Here is a 21,832-nt window from a genome sequence, read left to right as displayed (position 1 = left end):
CCACCTCTTTCCTAGCTAACCTCTGCTACAGCATACCATGAAACATTACCTTAGCACTGCTTCTTCTGCATAAGCTACAAAAGGTCAAAAGTGCTAAGAAGATGCAAGAGAAACAAGAAAACCGAAGAAAATAGGAGAAAATAACTGGATGAGGGTGGAAAATGGATGTACATCCACAGAGGATGGAGGGAAAATGTATGCTTTAGAGAAGATAGTCCGGAAACAATCCATAAAACACAAAAGAAGTTATTTGTAACAAAAATGTTTTTGGGCGTAAGACATCAATTTGAACTTCTAGGGTTAGCAAAAGTTCGGGCCAGAGCATTTTCATTGAACTATCCCACCAGGAGAAAATGCTGATTCATCAATGTTGAAGCATTTTTTAAATACTTGGAAGGACAAATTCTTGACGTCCAGGGCACTCTGGTTATTCCTGACAATGCAGCAAGAAAGACCTAAATTGAAAACATAATATGTGAAGGTCTTGTTTTCATTCCATGGTAAAATGAAAACAAATTGTAAAACCTCAGAAGTTGTCGCAAAGTTGAATTATCATCCCCCTGGCCAGTACTAGTTGGTTACCCTTATTACCCATTTTACAGTTATTGTATTGCAACCATTATTATTTAAAGGCAGATTTCCTCCCAGTTCCTCTAAAAGAAAAGTCTGTGCAACGAAGAAAAAAATTCCAAGGAAAATGCCTCAAATAGTATGAGCTCAGGTGTGGTTTCACGCTTCCGCAATATGAAGAGATGCAGTGGTTGCAGGGAAAGGTTGGAAATCCTTGCAAGCCCTGGCAAACATTATGACAGCACAAGTCAAGTGCTTTGGAAAAGAGAAAACAGCCTTAGAACTAAGTATCCATCATCGTGTCTTTAATCCTTCTGGTATATGCTACCTATAGAGTTGTTTGGGTTTTTTTCTTCTCCTCTGCTTTGATGACTTTTGTTATCACATTACTGTCTAGTAAATCCACGTTGTAACTAATGAGACCACGTAGGTTTGATTTCCAGAAGAAGCCAGATAAGAATAGAAATAGAGTCATCAGAAGTAATGAGAAGGCACTACCAACAATCCACATGGATTTGTTTCCTTAAGAGAGCTGGAAGCGTATCCTGAAAGAGATCACTTCATTTCCCTGTGAGTGTGGTGGGTGAGGGTACTGAAAATTAGACTGAGTTTTTACTAGTTGTAAATATTTGTGCCTATCGCCATCATACATTGTTTTTTTGTCTGATGATATTCACTAGGATGAAATTGTACTAAACATATTTTGATACCGAATAGAGAGGAAATAATGGATTCTTAAGAAATCCTTTTCAAGATTAGATATGTTCACATAAAGTGCTGGGTTCATCTGGTTTTGGAAGGCTCACAGAGCTGGGTACAAGCACATCTAAGTCAGGAAACCTTTGAAGTGAATGAATGTATTGCATATAATAGAAGGCCAGTAATTAGATCAATAAAATAAATGAAAGAAATAGACAATTTCCTTAATGCTTTTCTGTGCTAACCCCTAAGCTTTGAGGAAATAAGAATGAAGGGATTTATGACACGCAATAGATAATTTCTCAAGAACAAGTATCAATTTTCACCTTATATATTTGCAGGAGACGCAAGGAAATGTTCATATAATAATAATGGTGAAATTTATTTTTGTCAAAGACATATCAGATTACAAAGAAGACACATTTGGGAATTATTTTCCTGACTTACTTTGTTATACCAATTTACAGAAGCAGTTAGAGAAGTGTCTGTGGTTTCTGCTTTATGGAATTTTCCTCCAAATCATTTGCACAGATGCACATTGCTAAACAAAGGCAGCAGTCCTAAAGCCATTCACCATCTCAGAGATGTAACTCCAGCTAATTACAGGTGGTAGCAAATGAGCTTAATTTCCCTTCATCTACTTGAATAGTAGGTACAGAAGAGAAGGAGATTGGTCAGCAGAGGAACACATATGGCATTTGGCATGGGGCAGGGGCATGGCAGCTCCACGCCTCAATATGGGATAGTGGGCAAAAAGCAACCACAAGTGCCAGGATAGCTGCTGATAAAATACAGCCCAGAGGAGAGGCAGGAGGAGATAAGAGGGGTAGAATGGGATGGAAAAGCCAAAAGTGCTGCCCCTCCTTTTCTCACAGCACAACAGCATTGAAAAATCTCCCATGTACCTCCTCAAACAAAGGCAACTCCACCATAATCCCGGTAAGGGCCAAAGTTCACCAGCAACAATGGGAGACAACAGAAACAGGAACCAGAAAGTCAGGGCAGATCAGGCAAAATAAACACTGACTTGAAAAATACGTGCAAAAACTAGAACAAACCTGGGCCCTGGCATTTGCTTTGTACAATGGAGTCATTTCTGGTGTAGAAAAAATGGAACACTTTTCTCCTTGTTTGGGCACTTTGGAATGTGGGAGGATGGAAAATCTCCTCTTTCTCTCCCTTAAAACTTGTGCTGGAGTTTTTGAAGGCATCACGTGGAACTTGAGAGCCCATTCAAATTCTGTTGCTGAGTTTTGAAAAGAAGCACATTGGGTTCCTTGGAAAATCTCCTGTCCTCATTTTTGTTCCAGTCAGGTTCAAATCCACTGATTCAGCTTCCTTGAAGGCTGAAGGTTTCTGGTTCATTCCTCAGCACCCACCCCATTAGTTTATAAAAGACACTCATTAAGTTTGGTTATGGAAGGACAAGCACTAAGAAGGAGTCTCAGTATCAGAGACTCTTAGTAGCTGTACAAGAGGATGTTAGACACATCAGAATTTCTGCAGTCACCCATTTGGAGGGAAGACCACATATTCCCTTAGGTCAGCAAAAAATATATGGTAACTGGGTGATGCTCACTGACTCTGGGAGTGCAATGGATACACTCCAGATGTCTCTTCAACATCCGCTGGAATTTAAATCCACCCATTGACAGATGGGAAACCTCAGTTCTGAAAAAAGACCTATGGGCTGAGTTTATAGTAAGGTGGCCAAGACCAGAATTTCTCACTATTTGTTTGTCATTTTGCTATTTCTAGAAATACCTCCCTCTGCCCTCTTGGAACGCAAGGGTGTGTAGTTCCCAGACATGTAGCCAGCTTTAAAAAAAACCCAAATCTTAATGTAGGAAGATGCAAGCCTATGGGAAATCAATACGTCCAAAGGAACAGGGTTGGTAAAAAAAACTCTGAAGAAAAATTACTGTGAAGGAAAGCAAATTTGTTAGAACAAACACTGGCTGATGTGAGCAACTCAAGAGGATACCGCTCTGATATTCTTCAAATCATTGTTTCACTTTGTTAAAGAATTACAAAAGGAATCATAAGCTTATGATGATGAATGTATGCATAAGATCAAATTAATTTGTCTTCACTGTTTTCCTGTGTTTATAAGAAGACATACATTTTTTCCATACCCAGATTGCATTATCTTTGGCTTCCTGAGTACCAGTCCATCGCTGACCATCATATCCTGGGAAATGTCTGACTTCATCAATTTCTCTGTTCAACAACATGGAGTCTGCTTGGAGAATGCAGGCTGCCCATGAGCACAGCAATAACAATTTATTGTTTTAACAGAAGGAAAGGAGTTTCAAGTGATATATAGGCATATATGTCCTGTTGGTTTTCTCTTCTTAATTTGACTAGAGGATCTCAGCAGCGGTAGATCCATCTGTTTTCCAGAATTTATTCTTAAACTGGAAGTCCAAAGATCCTGCTTGAACAGAGGAATGTTGTTATTCAGAAAGGGCAGAGATTTTGAGAAAACCCTTTGTTCTGAAATCCTCTGAAAACCAATCCAAACCAGTCTCTTAGAGGTCCTCAGTGGTGTGGTATAAACCAGATTTAATCCTCATATCTTAGCCATTTGCTCACTGCTTTCCCAACTGAAATGACACCAGCTGGCCATTATTACTTCACACTCCGGAGGGTTCAAATGTTCATTGGTGTTCTGATTCTGTGAGCTCTCATCACCAAGGGCAAGAGAGATTTTTGGGCTGTTTGGTCAAAAAACATTTCATATGAGAGCACAGTATAATAATGCACACACTGCCTAATGTTGAGCAACTCACTGCACGCTATTGAATGCTTAAAAATAAAATGAACAACTGTTATTTTATATATTCTTGATCATGAAAGCCCTGTAGACAGCAGGCATCACAGCAGTTAACAATAACAGCAGTTAATGCAGAGAAGTGAGCTATGCTAAGTAAACAGTAAGTTCAACCCATGGACTGTTGCTTGTATAACCACAGTGATATATGAGAGTTCATCAGGCTTCATTTAAAAGCAAATTTATTTCAATGCTACCATTTTATTTGGAGGGAAACACTGGCATTGGGAAAGGCACACAGCTGAGGTCAGGAATCAAGGCCAAGTCACTGGTGTTGTAGACCAGAACTTCACCCACGAGCTGCCTCACTTGCCATTTTGTGTTCACATTACTCCTGACTGTATTTTTCACCTGGAAGAGCTCAAGATCAAGCCCTGATTCCTTTGCCAAAATATTTCATAGCCAGCCACATACAACATGATCATTCCTCTCTGTCTCAGAGTCTCTTCACACGCAGGGAATGAAATCTGGTCTGCTGAGGGCAATGTGCTCATTGTCATTGTCAGGATGAGGGCTTCATACCCTGCCCTAAAGCCTTTCCAGCTGAGTCCATGCTCACATGGGTGATAGCAGAGACTGCTAAAGTCTGCCCTTAGGAAAACAGCAGAAGCACAGGATAAATGACCACAGATCATGGCAAACATACGTGCTTTCTGCCACCTCCACCCATCCTCCATGTCTACCTGCAAGAGTTCCTTCAGCCGCTATGCAGATGCAAGCACATGGTTGCCTTCACGCATGTCAAGAAGCCTAGCCCTTTGAAAAGTCCTTCCCATAAGTATATTAACAGTCATCTTGGCTTAAACACTAATTAAAGATAAGCACACACTTGCATGTTTTGCTGAAACAACCCCAGAATGAGGAAAGTCTGAATTACGCAATATGAAAATAATACTCTCCATTTATTAAGCACGTCTTGACAGTACATAAAATTCTGGAGCTTTCTTCTTGGCCAAATATTTCTCCCACTTCATACCATAGGTATGCTCCAATTATGCTGGGAGCAGAATGGCAATATTATGACTCACTTCATATTGTAGGCTGGAAGTACCATATTTTGTTCCAGAGAGAAACAGAATGTAGGCATAAGATTTAAAAGGCAGCTTTTTGTAAACTCTGCTCCAGCCTATGCTGTGGCACCATCCAGTCCCTCTTCAGCTACAGCTCTGACTGCACTCATTTTTAAATTTATAATTGTGCCGGGAATAAAGCACGTCCCAGTTAACTTGCAGAGGTGAAGGAGGGAGTTAAATGATTTTTTTTGTGTTTTCTCCCAGAACAACTCTCATGGCAGTAACCGCTGCCACACACTTTTGTCATCAATTCCATGTTGTGTCTGTGCTGAAGCGCTCAGACACAGATGAAATGATGCTGTTCTTGTGGCTCATCAGATCTCATTAAAGACAACCAAAGCTTTTTGTTTGTCAGCCTACCGAGAGTGGAAATTATCATCATCCCACTTTGGCTCTGCATGACTTACACAGGGCTTGCCCACCAAGGTTACGGTGGGCTGAAGGTTTAGATATAACTGTCTTCCAGTGTAGAAGTGAAAATCAAATTAATTTCTGCTATTAACAGATGATGCAAAGTCTCTGTGCCATTTGGTATCAGCAAGTCTCATTCTCAAAATTCCAGCACTGTGTCCTCTGTGTAGGTTCAGACACCAGCTAGTGCCATGGGTCCAAGCAGAACTCAACCGGAAACTTTGAGAGGGCACCTGGCAGTTCTAATAAACATCACAGGATTAGAAACAAACCCTGGGGAGATAATACCTTGATTCCCAGCCTCTCTTACCAGGACCAAAGAATTTTTATATACCACTGCCATGTCTCAGAAATTAAAAAATCATAAAATATCCCAAGTTGGAAGGGACTCTTGAAGATCACTGAGTCCAACCTCTGGCTCCACACAGGACCACCCAAACCCAAACCCTCTGAGAGCATTATCCATTATCCAAACACTCCTTGAACTCTGGCAGCTCAGGGCTGTGCCACCTGCCCTGGGAAGCCTGTGCCATGTCCAGCAACGTCTGGTCAAGAACTTTTTCCTAATATCCAATCTCAGCCTCCCCATCACAACTTCATGCCATTCCCTTGGGTTTTATCAGTGGCCCTAAGCACCAACCATGTTTTGCACTTGTGACTACCAAGACCCAGTAGCAGAACTCTGCAAGCAAAACCAGCCAGCCTGGCTCTCTTGGGTTTGCCTTTTAAAGGTCAGCACCAGTATACTCAACAGAAGCACATAGAAATGATATAAAATGTTGGAGGTTCCCACACATCTAGGCCCCACTGAAGAATGCACTTCCTTTCTGCAACTGAGATTCGATACCTGTGGTTTCCACTTGTGCTTCCACTGTGCTTAACCAGCACAGCCCCCCAAGCACCCTCCGCAAACCTTGGCAAAAATCACATATCCAAGAAAAGCGCACAGGTTGGATGGTGTTGTCAGCCTCCACAACGCCTGCTCGTGGCTTCTAGCCCAAAATGCTTCCACCCTCATCAACCTTCCCAGCCCCTCGGCAGCCCCAGGCTTACTGTGATCAGCTGCACCTGACGCTTTTGGCTCAGGGATGCATTCCTCAGGGGAACTTTGAATCTCCCAAAGGATCTGCTCCAAGCAGATATTTTTCCCCTTAGGGAACCAACAGTGCAGGATACAAGAGATTTCCTTCCTAGGAAATACGTGCAGATGAAGCCTTAAAATCGTTGCTGATGTAGAAGTGGTTTTGTGACAGATTCACTTTGCTTTTGGCGGCAGTATCCTCCAGAAATAGCACTCCCCATCTGACCGCAACCTGCATACCTCAGAGCAAGCACCACGCTCACGTGGGTGCAAAGCGAGGTTGCACACAGCCCTGCCTGAGCATGGGAAAGGACACTGCAGGATTAAAACAACAGGGCATAGGAGTGGAAACATGTCCTATACAAGCATGTAGGATTTGTATCACGCTGTACCAAGTCGGCTCAGTGCATCTTTCTGAAAGATATGCTGGAAATGGGAAATGCCCCCGAAAGTCACAAAAAATAAAATAGAATAGAGTGTTCAGAAAATACTGTCTGTGGGGAAGAAGTTCAAGTAGTGCAAGTGTCACGGGTGGGAATTTAGTGGAAAAAAATGATGGAGAGCAGCAGGGTAACAGTCCAAAGGGACCAGTGAGAAATTGAGAATAGGAAGCTCACGGCAGAAGGCAATCTTTTATCCAAGTGCCATACACAGAGAACAGCCTAAATGACCTCCAACTGCCAAAATTGACAATGTTGGTTTTTGGTGTTTTTTTTTCCCCCCGTTTTTTTTCAGTAAAATGCGTAGAGTGATCTGTATGGCACTTATAGGGCTGAGGTAGCTGCCCTGTGAAACTCACGGGGTACTGGTGTCACAGATGCACTGTTCGGGGGAAGAACAGAGAGGGAGTGAATTCTCATTCATAGCACTCCTTTACCTCCAGAACTCATGCTATTATCTGTTTTGATTCTTCTTATCTGGCCAAGTGAGAATATGCAACAATCTTATTTAAATTTTTTTTAAAAGCCATTACACCTCAACATTCTGAGATGGTTGAGGAGTGTGCAGGCACAACAAAACACCTTCACAGCATCCCTCCAGCTCCAATTCAGTGAAAGGATCGAGCAGAGGGACATGTCTTTGATATCCCATTTTCTGTTGTTATAGGCTCTGGTTTTCAGTTTTAAACCTTCTAATAGTGTAGTAATGAGCTTTCCATTTCTTTGCTGACGTGGTTAATGCCTTCAGGCTATTGAGTTTAAAAGCCAAAACACACAGACATAGAAAATTTGCTTCAGGGTTGAAAAAATGTATATCCTATTGGAAGGGTGGGATTTAATTTGCCTTTGTTCTCCCAAATCTCACATAAACAAACTCTCGCATATCTCCCAGTGCAAGGCAAGGAAAATCAAGAGTGCCAGTTCTAACTGGAACCTTACTAGTCCCTGGTAGCTGGCAGGAACACATGTGCAAGCTGCAAGGCTTGAAATTTAGGACTTTTTTTCACAAAATGTCCACGTGGATCAGAAGAAAGATTGCCACTCACTGAAAGAAACGATGTGCATGGGACCAGATCCTGACCACCTCAGTTGTGTGGGTTAGCACTTGGCTCTCCTGGGTCTGCAGTCATGTCCACAGTCAGTAGGTGCATCAGGATCTGGTGCAGGACAATACTTCATGACCACGAAATAGCTGTAAAACAAAAGAGGAAAAAAAAAAAAGAAAAAAAAAGAGGATTTTTATTTTTGAAACGGTGATAATTATCCATACCACTACATTGTAAGCATATAATTATACACTGAAACATGCATTCTGCTTTTGTAAAACATCTGCTGTACCTTCCCAGCCACTAAAAGCAGCTGTTTGATAAAGCTAGGCAATAGTCCACACTATCTGCTGCACTGTCTGCCTCCTCCTCCTCTGCCTTTGTGTTTTCTTCCTCTCTCCTCATCCTCCTTATCAATTTTACAACAAGGTATCACTGTCTGCCTCAAATTATGGGAACTGGGAGCAATTCTATCGAAAAAAAACCTGGAGGAGGTGGATCTCTTCAAATTGAGAGGGACTCGAGCAGTCAGAGAAGGGTTTAACGCCAGCTTGCGTCAATGATCTTCATTACTAAGGCCAGAGCAGTACTGGCAACAAGCATGGCAAAGTGCTGTTAATGTCACTATTGAGCACAAGAACAGAGAGCTGTAAGTTTGTGAAGTCTGTCTGAAAGTTCTTGGATGTGAGTGTGTGCATACAGAGAGACATCTTAAAAAATAATCTAAAAAAAAAGGGAAATATGGGATAGTAATTCCGGATCCAAATCAGACCCAGTAAGGACACTAACAAAACACAAGGATAATTACATCCATGGCACACTCTACGGTAGATTCTGTTTTTCCATATTTAAGACAAAATGTAACAGATATTCATACCTTCACAAGATGTTATGTGTGCAAAATATGTGCATATCTTTGATTCTGTAAAAAATATTTTATATCTAAATATACAGGGTCAGATGGGTATGTCAGCTCATTGCTACTTGAGTCACAGAATCATTGAAAAAAAATATTATTAAAACGGGCTCTTCCCAAGTTATCCAAGGGCTGGTTTCTTACTCTGGTGCTTGTTTTAAATGATGTTATGTTTTGCTAGATAATAAAGAATCAAAAGCACAGATGAGTTTCCAGAGAAGCACTGACCCCTTATCCAAAATAATGGAAAATTTTCAGTAAATGCCAAGAGAGCATAGGGGAAGCTCATCACAATGCTTCTGCTGTCACAGCTTGCTCTGTTTTCCCAGGGACGACTGATTGAGGGCTGTTCCACTGGAGGTGGAATTTCAATGAAGGACTTAACATTTTAGTAAGTAGGGACTGTAAGAAAAAGCTTGTGGAAGCAAGGCAGCCATATAAACCATATTTATAAATTTGCATTCAGACCGTGCCTGGAAAGTACAAAGCAGTCTTTTTGTATTAAAGATGTAAAGCCGGGTACAACAGAGCCATTTTCCTAAGTATGTGCTATACAGTGGAAGCATTGGCTGGCTTTCATGTTTTGCAAAGTTCAGTCTCAGTAGATGGAGTCCCCGCAGTATCCCAGATGCAGGACGCACACGTCTGTGCACAGCCTACAGCCCAGAATCCCTTTTTCCAGAGTGAGAATGAGTCTTCACTTTCTCCAGCACTTAGTACTTCTGAAGGCCTCTTTCTGCAGCATTTTTTTCCTTTTCCCCTACTTTCCTCATCCATGTATGAGATAAGCAAAAGCTCTTGCACCTGGGATGATGCCAAGACGTCCCAGCCAACAGGATTAGCAGCAAACATCTTCACTCATCTCTACGTGCAGCCCGTGATCTCGCCTTCAAAGCAAGGGAGAACTCAGTCCTGGCGATCTGAGAGTTCCAGCATCCTGAATTTGGCTGTCACGTGGTGCTGGATCACACTAGCCATATGCTACCTACATAGCCACAGGAGTGCCAGCCAATATTGGGCTGATACCTAACGAGTGCAAAACTGCCACAATTTATGAACAGGGCAGAACTCTCAATGAGCATTTTCTTCTGGTCTGACTGACCTCGAACACTGGTTCAAACATCCGACAAAGCTTGGCATTTCCATTCCTATTGAAAGTGACAACTCTCAAATCTTCTGTGCAAAGTGTCGCTACAATCCTAAAGAAGGAACTTTGAAAGCAGAGCACAACAGAATATAGAGGAAATAGATGCACACACACTAATTTACCTTGTAAGGGTAAAAGGTAACAGTTGTTACTGGACTATTATTACCCATCCAGCTGCATATGTTGTGAATTACAACCAGTGTCAAGTTCAGACTAGAAAGAACCCAACCAGTGCAGCAACAGTACTTTTCCATTGACTCAGCAGGACTCAGCCCAAGAGACACTTAATAAAAGCTGCAATGGCAAAGAACAGAAAACGTAACCCATGTGATAGGCAAGGAACACTGGGCATATATGCAGAAGTCTCTGTATCAGAAGAGCAGGCCAGATAATACTACATTTGGTAGGAAGTTGCTGGAATTTCTTTACATTTTTAAGCTTGCACAGCAAGGGAAAAAAGACAATTTACTTAGACTGTGAGTGTGCTTCACAAACTGCCCCACTGTTTGCTGACATTTAAGATCTTCAAATCTCGCGTTGAAGCATGACCTTGGAAGGCACAGAAGTGAAGGGACCTTTCAGGAACAGACAACTCTTGAGAGCACAGCTCTGACACAGAGTACTGATGGAAGGAAAAACAGCCTCTCCATCGGGACAAACTTCTGGGGCATTTTTAAGCAGCACTGTATTTAAGAAAGACGGCAGCAGTCTTTTGTCACTGAAAAGACTTGGGGTTACAGTCACAAACCTTGTAGGAACTGTGTTCACTAAGTTCCCATCACCACCAAGAAAAATCTTGGGTGTGCACACACCACAGGTCCCAGCCTCTAAAACTAAGTGTTCAACTATTATTTAATGTTTGTTTTGCCATTACAAAGATTTGACTGAAATTCAAGTTTCAGTTAAACAATTTCTTATTTCTGGGTGACTCATTCAATTTTGGATTCTCCAAGATTCAGTGCATATGCAGGAGAGTGGAACCTATGCAAATCCCATGGATTTCTGAATATTTCCATCCAAATCTTATCCTTTATCTGGCTGGTTGAAGCCAAGGGGTTTACAGGAATAGCTGAGGCCCAGGGAAGTGGGCCCACTGTCCCTGGAGGTGTTCAAGAAATAGGAAGATATGGCACTGAAAGACATGGTTAGCGGGCATAGCGGGTTAGACTAGATTATCTTAGTGGTCTTTTCTAATCTTGATTCTATGAAAATTTGGTAACCAGGTAGGATATAGTGGGATGAAAGAGTGAGAATGGTTGGAAAAAAACCTGAAAAACTGAAACATTCACCCAATACTTGGTAAACAATAAAGTGACAGAAGTGTCAATAGTCACCTATGCATTATAGTTCCTGGTGAGAATTAATGGACACATGGATTAAAATCATCCAGCTGCCTTTCAAAACCCCACATTAAGACCCCATCCAGCAAAACCTCAGGCAAACAGTTGGCTTACAACCCCACGTGTGCTTTCTCTGCAGTTCAAGGGGCTCTGCAGGAACACAGGCATCTGCCCACACATGACCAACCGCAAGATTAGAGCCAAAGTGCTTAGCAGTGGAACCTTACCAGAATTTTTCTAGCTCAGTTTGCATCAACACTGCCTTCTAAGTGTTTTTCATGATTTGATAGTAAGTGGCATTTGAAGAGACCAAAGATCTTTTTGCAGGCAGCACAACACGGCCAACCATGCATCCCTTCTGACAAATGCTCTCTTCTCACAGCCTTGTGCAAGGAAAGAGCGTGCCTGTCAGATGTGTTTTGTTGTCTTTTAACTCTCCTGTCAGCACAAGTGTCAGCTATTTGTAAGTCCCCCTGTGCAACTAACCTTCCCTAAGCAGTTCTGAAGACGGTGCCTGCAGAAGCAGTTTGCAGATGATCTCGATGCAGCCTGTGATGTTACAGGAGGAAGACATCATCATACATCTTTCACCCAGCACCAGAGGGCGCTCTTGCTTCCTTCTGAGGCCTGTACCAAAGAAAGCTGATATTTTATGGGTATCTCCTAAGCACTGAAATATGAGTCCCACAGACCCCTGGGCTGGAAGCTGTTCCCTGAGCAAGGAAAGCCAGCATCAACAGGTGGTATTTCAAAGAGGGTGGAATCATGGAATCACAGAATCATTAAGGTTGGAAAAGATCTCTAAGATCATCTAGTCCAACCGTCAACTCATCCCCACTGTGCCCACTGCGCATGTCCCTCAGTGCCACATCTCTACAGTTCTTGAACACCTCCAGGGATAGTGACCCCAACACCTCCCTGGTGTCACGGTATTATCTAAGGGTCTGCGTCCGTGACAAGGGGGACAGGCCCGAAAGAAAAAAAAACGAGAAAAGAGGAAGGAAAAAAAAAATTGCCGGCGAGTAGGGGCCGGCCCCCGGGGGGTCCGGCGGCTAAAGCGGCAGAGAAGCCGCGGAGCCGCAACCTGGGAAAACAAAGGGAAGAGGGGGACTCGGAGGCGGATCTAACACAAAAAACAGCGGCACCAATCTGAGGAGGAACAACTAATTTTACTAAATATATCAAAATGAGGCTAGTAGAATTATAATAGAGGGTTTACAGGCTGAAAATCTTACACAGTAAACAGCAGGAGGACCACGTGCTTTCTCCGCCGGGCAGGAAGGAACAGACCCCGCGTCTCCCACGCGGCTTCACCCCTCCCCTCCAACGCAAAGACCCCTGGGGAGTGCACCTCCTCCCCTTCCCCTCAGAGGGCCACACCAAAAAAGGTAGTTTGCAGTAACCAGGGAATTAACTCTTTAACTGCCCGTACCTTACATGATGTAATGATGTGGAATACCGACAACAAAAATCACAAAACCATAACACCTGGGCAGCCTATGCCAACGCACTGCCACTCTGAGAATAATTTTTTCCTAATAGTCAACCTGAACCTCCCCCGTTGCAACTTATAGCCATTACTTCTCGTCCTATTGCTGTTATGCAGAAGAAGCCGGTCTCCACCTCACCACAACCTCCTTTCAGGTAGTTGTAGAGAGAGATGTGGTCTCCCCTGAGCCTCCTCTTCTCCAGACTGAACAATCCCAGCTCCCTCAGCTGCTCCCCATAAGACTTGTGCTCCAGACCCTTCACAGCTTTGTTGCCCTTCTCTGAACACAATCCAAGGCCTCAATGTCTTTCTTGTAGTGAGGAGCTCAAAACTGAACACAGTACTTGAGGTGCGGCCTCATCAGTGCTGAGTACAGAGGGACAATTACTTCCCTGCTCCCGCTGGCTGCACTATTTCTGATACAAGCCAGGATGCCATTGGCCTTCTTGGCCACCTGAGCACACTGCTGACTCATGTTCAGCTGAGCATCAGCCAACACCTCCAGAACCTTTTCCTCCACACAGCTTTCCAGCCACTCTGTCCCAAGCCTGTAGCACTGCATGGGGTTGTTGTGACCAAAGTGCAGGACCTGGCACTTTGTCTTGTTGAACCTCATCCCATTGGCCTCAACCCATCAATCCAGCCTATAACAAGAAGAACCAGGTGCTGCAAGGTGAATGTGCAGCGTACAGCCAAGTGTGCTGCAGTGGCCGGTGCTTGCAAAGCACACAACAGAGCATGGAGAGTGCAGGGTGTGAGCAGAGAGAGGATGCAGTGTGTGAGCAGAGCCCATCTGACTCAGACAAGGATGCCTCCCCCCTCCAGGGAGCAGTGTGGGTCAGGGTGGAACGAACCGCACAAGCAAGATGAATGCTGATGACAAGTCCACGAGGAATTTGATGGGGGGAAATGAGACAGCAGTAATTGAGGAGAAACATCCCCAGTGGGGATTTAACAGGGTTTTTCCTGGTAGTGTTTTGAACTGAGAATAAACCCAGTGGAAGCGTCCCCTCTCCTCTTCTGTATCCACATCCTTGTGAGCAAGGACCCCAGAGCAGCGGCGGGACCGAGGTCAGCCTCTGTCACTGCATGGGAGAAAGACAGCATTTCAGACACAATGACGCAACATTCCTGGAAGAAAAAAATGCCACCGATTCAGAAATAATCGGCCTCTGGCCCCAGGCTGTGATTTGCACAGACACATCATTGCTCCTTGCTGAGCAGCTGCTTTGGATTCCCTGCAGAACCCACTACAGGCAGGGGCCAGCAGCACAGGTCAGCTATTAAACGATGCTTTTGACTCTTCATTGACCTGCAGAGCTGTGGATCTTCTAATAACTAGATTAGAGACAGCTTATCTTTCTACATTAGGTAAAGGTAAAGACACTACAGAATTTTACTAAAAATTGTGTGTGTGGAAACCAGCACCAGAATACCTTACCTTACACACAGCAGCACCAGGCTGACCTGCTGCATGACTCTCAGGACGGCAGGAGGTGCACCAGTGTCCCAATAGTTAGGGCACGGCATGATTAAGTCCTTCTCGGTGATACAATGCAGACACCTCACTGTGTGTGGACCAGAGACAGAATTAAAAACAGATAGCAAAGACAGAAGTATGGCAAGTTAAGAGGGAAACAATTCAAGAATATATGCCAAGCATCAGTGTTTGCCATATGAGCCTCAGCAGTGAAGCATGCCAGTTTGCATCAGACCAGACTCAACACTGCCTAGGCAGTGCAATTGCCAAAAATAGCTGTGTGCATCACCATCAGCCAGACAGCTCCGTCCATCCCGCTCCATGCCGAGCTGCTGTGTCACATACCTCTGCTACATCTCTGCTGCCTCCGTTCGGTTTGGGCAGAGGGATTTCCATTGAGATGTGCACTCCACATGATGGATTTAAACTGATGCTGCAAGGTTCAAAATTCAGCAATGCAAGAAGTCTGCAACCCTACCTGTGCACTGAGCATTTCCACTCCCCTCCAAATCATGGTTCTGACTTACAATGGATCCTGAACCCTTACACATTGCAGCAGTCACTGAATCACCTCCCATGGCCACCTCTAGCTCCAACCTATTTAAGTCAGCTCCGAGGATGAAACAACCCAGGAAGCCACCCCCAGACCTACGTCTCTAAATGCTCATTCTCCACGAGGACCAGGAAGCACTTAGATCTTGCTATGTTTATACTACACTGAAAGAGCTGCCCATTTGTTCTAGCATCCCTGCAAGAACCTTAGCAAAATGAAATTCAGCCCTTTCACTCTGGTATGGTTTTCAAGCCAGAAAAAGCCCATCTCCCCATAAGTATTCTCAGAGTTATTTAATAATGTAGGTATAGCTTCCAGATACTGCAGCTTGCTTTTTGGCTATGATGAGAAATGCTTAGAAAACAACAACAGACAAAGAGGCTGAATGCCAGAGGGGAAATAAATGAACAACAGATTTGATTTGTACAGTAGGAGAGGACAGTAATTGTAGAGCATCTATTGCAGTAAAAATTTGGTGTATGCAAGAGATCAAATTCTTTCACTCTAAGCATATGGAAGGGGGAAAATGGGCTTAGGGCTGAAAGCACAGTTCCAACAAACTGGATAATTGTGGCCCCATTTACACACACATGCAGGTGCAGACTGAACTCAGGCACCATCTGTGGAAAATGTCACTTGGCCAAGGAGCACACAACAGAAAGCAATTGCTGCATGCACACACATACACATACACACACACAGAGTGTGCTGTTGGCAAGCTGTAGTAGGAAAGTGTCCTCTGCAGTCTATGATCGTGGTGGCCTCTGGACAGGGATATGTAAACTGTTTATTGTCCCACAGCACGCAACGTTCATCACAGCACTGGGTCAGCACGGGTACAGGCAGAGCTCACCTCCCTGCAGCCACTGAGCCACAGTGCCAGAGGTCTGCAAGCATTTCCCTGACTAGCACTTCCATAGATTCTGTTTTAACCAAAGTCCTGAAGAACAAGGTGGGATTGTGCTTGGTTTTGCATTGGTGGTGTTGCTGTTTGGAAAAAGCTTTACCTTCAGACTTTCATGGTTTGCTCATCAGGCAAAGGTGGAAGGGCTGCCTGGAACAGATGCACTGAGCAGCATCTGCATTGTCTTCCTGCAATCCCATGAGGCTGAGCTTGCACAGCCCGATCCTTGCAGATGCTCCCTGCCTGGTTATGCACAACCTACAGCCAAAGTGGAGGCACTGCTTCATGCAGTGGTTTTGTCCTTCCACTTGGATTGGAGCTCTGGACAATCTTGAGATCTGTGAAAAAGGCGAAGTGCACTAGGTGAAAGCAGCTGAGCTTTTTCTATCTTCTGCACTTTCCAGAGTGAAAATTTATCAGGTTTACCCAGCCTTAGGCTGAAACGGGCAGAAAAGCATAAAGGGTAAAGACAAAAGTTGCTTCGCTCAAAGCACTAAAAATACCAGCGCTTAATGCAAAAGTCATACTTTTTTTTTTTTTTCTCTCAACAGCGTCTTCAGGTTGTAGGCCAAAGCTCCGTGGTCCACACTCACTTCCTCTTTCCTTCCACTTTGTTTTGCCACAAGCCATAGCAAGCACACAATGTGGTCACTAATTGCAGAGCGGCGCACCCCATTGTGTCAGAGCCAGCAGACAGACAGACAGATGACACATCCCAGACAAACATAGTGCTTCCTCCACCCATGTAGGCAGCATCAGAGAGAGTCTAAAACCAGCATCAACTTGCCCTGTGCACATCCATCCCAATGCAGCTTCATGGTTGTGTTCCCTACACATGTGAGTTTGAAGGGAGCCACAGGGATTTCCTTCATAATGCCAATCTGAGGCAACTGAAGAGGCTTCAGAAATTGAGCTTAGAGGTGTCTGAGTTGATTCCTGCTTTACTTAACCTGGCAGCTTAATTCTTTGTGGTTGCTCTTTCTGAAGGAGTTTCAGGGAATCCATCAGACTCTAACAGGACACAAACTGGAAGAAAAGGTTATCTCATGGTCTGACACCAAGAGGGCTGGGTGTACGAGGTTACTGCCCTGGATGAGAGCTCAGAAGATCAGAGAATCATAGAATATCCCAAGTTGGAAGGGACTCACAAGGATCATCGAGTCCAACTCCTGGCTCACCAGAGCACCACCCAAAACCAAACCCTAAGTCTGAGAGCAGAGCCCAAACACTCCTTGAACTCTGGCATCTCGGGGATCTGCCCACTGCCCTGGGCAGCCTGTTCCAGTGCCCAACCACCCTCTCAGTGAAGAACTTATTCCTCATACCCAACCTGAAGCTGTGGGCTTTGCACCCATGGCGGCCTCAGGCTTCCCTCTTGGCCCCAAGGAGCTGCATCATCTCTGGGCACCTCACTTCCCCTGCTGTGAAACAGGAAATTTTCCTTCTCCACCTTCATTGTTAGCGTGTTTGCTCTGCAGAGCCAGGCTGGTCTCTGCCCCTGTGTTTGCACAGGCCTGATACAATGGAGTCATGATCCTAGGTGTTGCCGTCATAAAAATAGAAGCAGAGAACAATGCCTTCTTTAAAAACAAGGCTTTTCATGTCTCTGGCTGTGTAAAATATGCTGCTTAAAATCCATTCACTGTGCTAACCAGCACTCAAATCAAAGGCGCAATTCACATCATGCTTGGTAATAATTTGCAGAAAGTAGCTATAGATTTTCTACCTGGATTAATTTCCCTTTTATTTGCAACATTCTGTGATTTTTCTTCACAGTCCCTTTTCTCTGAAGTCAGATCTGATCCCCATTAGTGTCGCTTTCATGTAACTAAAGAAGTGTGTCAATATTTTCCAATACAGATTAAAGCCCCAGAAAACAAGGTGGGGAGGGAGAGGGGTGTGATCTGCTTGGTTCTCAGGAGAGCAGTGTGAAACAGAAAAAAAATTGCCAGGCACTTTGTGAAAAACTATCTTTCAGAATGCCTGCTTTAAGAGCTCTCTATTTCAGTCAATTATTAAGCAAATACAGCTTTCAATAATGATAGATGGAAAATAAATAATATTTCTTCTGGATGAAAGAATAATTTGCAGAGAAGCCAGATTTCCTGCAGGCTAATATTATTATTTTTTCTACCTGAGGTATACGCTGCTATGCTGTATTTTGCTGACGAGGTTCTTTTTTTTGTTTAAGGGAACAGAGGAAATGTTACAAAAATATTCATCTCACCATAAATTTCCTCTCTTCTGGAACTAAAGTGACCACCGCTTTTTAAAATAAAGCCATTTAACGGCAACTTACATAAAAAATACACAGCACTTGTTTCAAAATTCATTCACTTACTTTTCCAACCAGAAGACATTATGATGGATGTTCCTCCCAACCAAAAGCCATTCCTCTGAGCTCAGTAGAGATGCCTCTGGTGTTCACAAGGCAGAAGAAAAGGTGAATGAATCCTAATAAATTTTCTCAAGAGTAAATACAGTCTAAGCAGGGTTACAGCCAACAGGGAGTGCAAGATATTCCTGGAAACTCAGCCCAATTGAAACATATGATTCAAAAGTCGTATTAAAGCATGGAACGCTTAGCAGAATGGTTAGATGCATTAATTCTAACCTAAGAGTTAGAAGTTTAAAGAACAGAAACCCATCACAAATTCCTGTCTCTTGAAAAAGCTGTGCATTTCAGAATTAATTTTCAGTGTAAAACAGGCTAAAAAATATAAAACGTGCATAAGAGAAAACTTTCTGCAAATAAGTAAATAAATGTGTCTGCTGGAAAAGCAGAGCTGCTTCACTTCAGGATTTGTAAATCAAAGGGGTGTTCACACCAATCCACGTCAGCCTTAGTTCTAATCCATTTGCAACAACCTTCAAAATTTTGACTCAGCATCTCTAGCTGAAAATTCCTGTCCAGCTCTATGTGGGAATTTGGATTTTTTTTTCTGTTCAAAGGACAAAATGCTCCTGCCCCAGATTAACCAGCCCCTTCAGGCTCTTCCTCTCCTGCAAGACCCAACCCAGCCTGAAAAGTCCCCAGACTATCCCACAGATGTACGTGGGGTAGAAAGTGCTCTTCTCAGGTCATGGGGGCTGCCCAGAGAGCTGTGGGTGCCCCATCCCTGGAGGTGCCCAAGGCCAGGCTGGATGGGGCCAACCAGGTCCCTTCCAACCTAAGCCATTCTATGGTTCTATGATCACACCCTGTCCCACCTTCTGCTTCGCATGAGCGCAGTCACACACAAAGAAAGGTTAAGGATCTCATAGGCTCAGGTTGGCACTCACCTTCTCTCCCTCTCACAGAGGGTTAAGATCAGGCATCTCAGCCATCTGCATCGGTTGCTTTTCCAACATCACAATCAGTTCATTGTCCGCAGTGGCTGCCACACTGAGAGGAAAGTGGAAGGGCTCTCAGCAGGACATAGTGAAAGCATTAACAATGTATAAAACCTCCATGGTAGCTGAGAAAAAAAAATATAATCTTCTAACTTCATGTTTTCTTATGAGAAAGTTTAAATATTTCCAAGATTTCTGCTTATGGTATTTAACATTTCTGCTTCCTCAGCCATGTGTGTTTAGAGCTGCTGGACAAATGTTGGCCTGATCTCGAGCTGCAGGACAAATAGCAACTGAAGTTGGGTACCTGGGGCTGAGCACAATTTTTATTTCCTGATGTTCTTTCTGAGAAATACAAAGCAGCATTTTTGCCGTGGCCCACCGTGGGCCGAGGAGCAGGTACTTGCTTTTCAAGTTGTTTCAGGCAATTTGTATTTCCTCTAATATCAGGCTGCTATGGAAAATACATTCCTGACCCCTTCTGTGTACAACTAGATTGTTCTTGCTTTCGAGCTTTGGCATCCGTACATTTTGTTGAACAAAAGATGGGGAAGGGTATGGAGGGGAAGACGCGTGAGGAGCGGCTGAGACCCCTGGGTTTGCTGGGCCCAGAGCAGAGCAGACTGAGGGGAGGCCTCATGGCAGCCTACAGCTCCTCACAGGGAGCGGAGGGGCCTGAGAGTACGGCATGGAGCTGTGTGAAGGGAGGGCCAGGTGGGGGTTAGGCAAAGGCTCTGCCCCAGAGGGCTGTGGGCATGGAACAGGCTGCTCAGGGCAGTGGGCACAGCCCCGAGCTGCTGGAGCTCAGGGAGCGCTGGTACACTGGTCTCAGACACAGGGTTTGGGTTTGCATGGTGCTGTGTGGAGCCAGGGCTTGGACTCAGTGATCTTTATGGGTCTCTTCCAATGCAAGATATCCTATGATTCTAAACAGAGAAGCCATTTTTCCCTTGAAATACATCCAGCAGCCAGGGCAACATGTCTCCACCCCCTTCACCCAGCTTCCAGGACACATCCATCTTAGCTCCATGCCCCTCATTTCTTGGCTGTTCTACCACAATTACCAATACTGACTAATGTGGGATGACCAGCGCAGACTGTCTGCCCAAGAGGCTCCTTGGCCACACTCAGCCAGGAATCCTTCAGGAATGCTAGAAGTAAAAGCTCCTCAGTTTGTCAGCCTCAAAAAATGCAATCCACTGAAGTTATAGCTGCTGAGGATTAAAATGCCTTTGCAGAAGTTTTTCTCAGCAAGTGCCAAGGACCTCTGTCAAGTTCAGAGCACAGGGTCTCCTGCCAGTGTAAGTCACAGTAAAAGAGCTGCCCCATCATCTAAGAGCCAGCTCACAGTGAGGACAACCTGGACATTGCAGAGCAGAGATTTCATGCCTTTCCATGAACATTATCTGCTCCTGCTGCCATCTAACGAGATCGTGACAGATCACCACTTTTTTTAAGGAGACAGTGTAGTGTTTATTTCTCCAGACTGCTTCCCACTCCTTTCCATGCAAAAAATAATAATAAATAGATAAACAAATCTGGCTCTGATACAGAGTGGAGAACTGCCTGGATTCCATCAACCACACAAACAGCTTCTGTAATTACTTTGAGAAATAACCTATGTAATGCCTGGGCACATTTCAGTGAGATTTGCCTCATTTTGCCACTAATCTTCCATTTATTCCAATGCTGCTTATCAGGCCTCATGCTCCTTTGATAACCACCTGTTTGACATAACTTTGGAGAGCCTTTTCTCCAGTACTCAATTGCAGTCAGAGGAATGACTTTTGCCATGTGCAGACAGGAGAGAGAAGCTCAGCAAACACTCCAAGTTTCCCTTTGTTCCCACCTTTTCTCTCTGGAGAAAAAGTCACAATCCTTGCTGTACTCACCATGCTCGTAACATCTCTGTTAAGAGACTCCAAATACAGGCTTCAAAGAATCAGGTTTCAACAAAGAGCTGCTTTAAAGAGTCTTGACTGACTCCATCTGTGTTAAAATAAATGAAAATGGAATAGCATCTGTTCAGGTCAGGTCAGCACAGCTAGTTAAAATACTAATAAGATTATTCCAATTATCAGTCACTCTTTATCTCATCACTCTACTACAATAGCCTTTGCTTTTGACTTGAGCCATAATCCCAGCTCCAGCAAAACATATTCGTAGACATTGTGCTATGGTGATTGAAGCTTAAAAATATTTAGTAGAGCTAAAAATATAGATATAGATAACAATATACTTTCTGCCTTTCAGTTTTTGGATAGGCTTATGCTACAGTCAGAGCCAAAATTTTCTTCTCTCACTCATCTCCATGCCACAAACAACCACATGATATCATGAAGGGCACTTCCCTTCCATAGGGGTTTGGAATATATCCTGTGTTCTCTGTTGTTTAGGAATGATCATAATGTTTTTAATAATACGTTCAGGCTCAATCTATTTACACTACTTAATGCTACATTGTTCCTCTAAGGTTTGCTTGGATTTAGAGCTATTGCTTTCAGGAAAGAGTAAAAA

At 43.9% G+C, this 21,832-nt stretch overlaps 1 protein-coding gene and 1 long non-coding RNA gene across 4 annotated transcripts in view; one reads left to right on the top strand and one right to left on the bottom strand.

The window, feature by feature from the left end:
* The window catches only part of RHOJ (ras homolog family member J), a 52,056-nt gene that overhangs the window by 12,009 nt on the left and 18,215 nt on the right, over window positions 1-21,832 (top strand). The gene's annotated exons all lie outside the window — the stretch shown is intronic.
* Window positions 1,679-20,046, bottom strand: LOC110401405. Of its 2 annotated transcripts, none has more exons than XR_002440368.1 (3): window positions 19,265-20,046; window positions 14,487-18,399; window positions 1,679-8,299 (listed from the first exon to the last, which is right to left on the bottom strand). It is a non-coding gene; the product is annotated as an uncharacterized LOC110401405 (long non-coding RNA). The 2 variants fall into 2 exon arrangements; XR_002440367.1 differs by lacking the exons at window positions 14,487-18,399; window positions 19,265-20,046 and adding exons at window positions 12,043-12,183; window positions 12,792-12,825.

This window comes from Numida meleagris, chromosome 6, assembly GCF_002078875.1.
Source record: "Numida meleagris isolate 19003 breed g44 Domestic line chromosome 6, NumMel1.0, whole genome shotgun sequence".
NCBI classification, from domain to species: Eukaryota; Metazoa; Chordata; class Aves; order Galliformes; family Numididae; genus Numida; species Numida meleagris.
The sequence above is the reverse complement of the archived record's forward strand: the minus strand, read 5'-3'. Positions and strand labels throughout refer to the sequence as shown.